The sequence below is a fragment of the Austrofundulus limnaeus genome, unplaced genomic scaffold, assembly GCF_001266775.1.
Source record: "Austrofundulus limnaeus strain Quisiro unplaced genomic scaffold, Austrofundulus_limnaeus-1.0 Scaffold85, whole genome shotgun sequence".
Taxonomy (NCBI): Eukaryota; Metazoa; Chordata; class Actinopteri; order Cyprinodontiformes; family Rivulidae; genus Austrofundulus; species Austrofundulus limnaeus.
The window spans coordinates 1,723,128-1,725,125 of NW_013952487.1; the positions used below are offsets into that span (position 1 = coordinate 1,723,128).

The 1,998-nt window shown below is 37.7% G+C and overlaps 1 protein-coding gene across 1 annotated transcript in view; it reads left to right on the forward strand.

The window, feature by feature from the left end:
* The window catches only part of nrxn3a (neurexin 3a), a 142,829-nt gene that overhangs the window by 2,671 nt on the left and 138,160 nt on the right, over positions 1 to 1,998 (forward strand).

Consider the following 1,998-nt stretch of genomic DNA (forward strand, 5'->3'; position numbering starts at 1 on the left):
GCACAATAGAAAACCGAAAAAGACAAAAATAAATTACAAAATAAACATTAAAACAACAAACGATTTGATAATGAAATACTTTTATGACAATCAAAATACAATGAACAAATTAGGATTTAAAACACCGGCATTGTTGACATGATAATTGTCGTTCTTTTGAAAATTTTCTAAAAGCACCCAGTGGAACGAATTCTGACAGTTTTAGTTCAGCACCAGTACCGATGTTCTGTCCAGTCAGCATTCAGTATATGACGTAGTTTATGATTTTTTTACGGTATATAAAAACTCCACAACTTTAATTTTCCTCCACCGTACATTTCGTAAGCATCCTAAGTGGCAGAGGGGTTGACCACATTTATTTTATGACCAGTTGGAAGAATTTATCTTTAGTCTCTTCAGTGTGAACCAAGAACCATGAAACAAATGCAAAATTAGAATTTCATCCATATAAAGTGGAGCATGTTCTCCGGTTTCCTTTTAAGAGCACTTGTTTCAGATTTTGACTTCGTCTAAATAATCATTGAATCTGAATACTTTGACATGAATAAGTTTTATGTGGCAGAAAGGGGTTTCTACAGTAAATGCATTAGCAAAAACCTATAATAAAAAGTTCCCAGACTGCTTATGGCTTTATCTCTTGGGCAAATACATATTGTTACATACCACAATATAGACACTTTTCTCAGCTTTAATTTAAGCCATATTTKATASAAATCAGAAAAGAAATGTGATTTTTGTGACGCGYATCATGCATTGAAACTGTACCGTTTTGTTGAKATGGCGCCTGTGGTGAYGCATCGCTAGCTATAGCGGCTATAGGTGATGTCCARTCCAGTAATACAGATCAATGGACTCTGATGTTAAATGTGAGATGAGTTTTCAATACTTCTTAATACTGTTGAGACTTAAAGTCAAGTTTAGTTGCTGTTTGACGTCTGCTACCTGGTTTTGTTTTGCTGGGGATCCTATTATTCATCCAGATCCAGCAGACAGCCGTCTCTTCAGACTGGTCATCAGATAAAGGCAGTCTGCCTGGCTGACTGATAGTCATGCTCTGCCATGAGAATAATGAGACTAATTTACCCGGCAGATGACCGATAACTCCAGAAACAACCTTTTGTGGAGGAGGGAGGATGCARCGATTTCAGGGGCGACACATTCCCTTTGAAAATATGACCAATATCTCTGCTCGAAGAACAAATATGGAGCTCGTGGTTCGTCTTATCTCCGACTGCAGAGTGGAGATTTTAAAAGCTCATTTCAGTGTTTTGTTCTTATTTTGTTCCCAGAAAGAAAAGATCGTCTGATTTTCAGAAATTAATCATCGTTGGTCGTGACTCCAACAAGTTTAACTTCTGGAATTATTTGTTTTAGGAGAAATAAAAGAAACAGCAACAGAAAAACAGGAAATAGCTCGGTAAATTGAACTCATACTGATTTGAGTCATTCCCAGCACTCCAAACACCAACAGATCATAATGTTTAAAAAGTATGAAGTGTTGGATGACATGTTTTCTTTCAAAGAATTATTTTCCACGTTCCAACATTAAAGGGCAAGTATTATGTGTTTCTCAGGCATATATTTAAATACTATACTATAATAAAGTATCTATATCACCTTTGGCTGTTATTAAAATACTGTTTTAATGTTTAAATAGAAAATAAACTTATCTTCTCATCACTTCCTCTTCTAAACGCCTTGAAATTGGCCTCTGTCTCTTTAAGAACCACCTTCCGTGTCTGTCCCGCCCATTTCAGTGCAGGGACATCGCGATCGCGTGGGGATGGGGGTGGGGGGTTACTTGGCATCTGAAAATACATTTCCTCAAAGGCATTTTTAATCTGAAAAGTACGGAGCCCGCGAGGGGATGCGGGATTTTTTTCTTTAGTGTTCCCACGCAATACCTTTGCATTCCCTCGCAATACTTTTGCGTTACCTCGCAACCTCGCAATACCTTTGCGTTACCTCGCAAGACCTTTGCGTTACCTCGCAAGACCT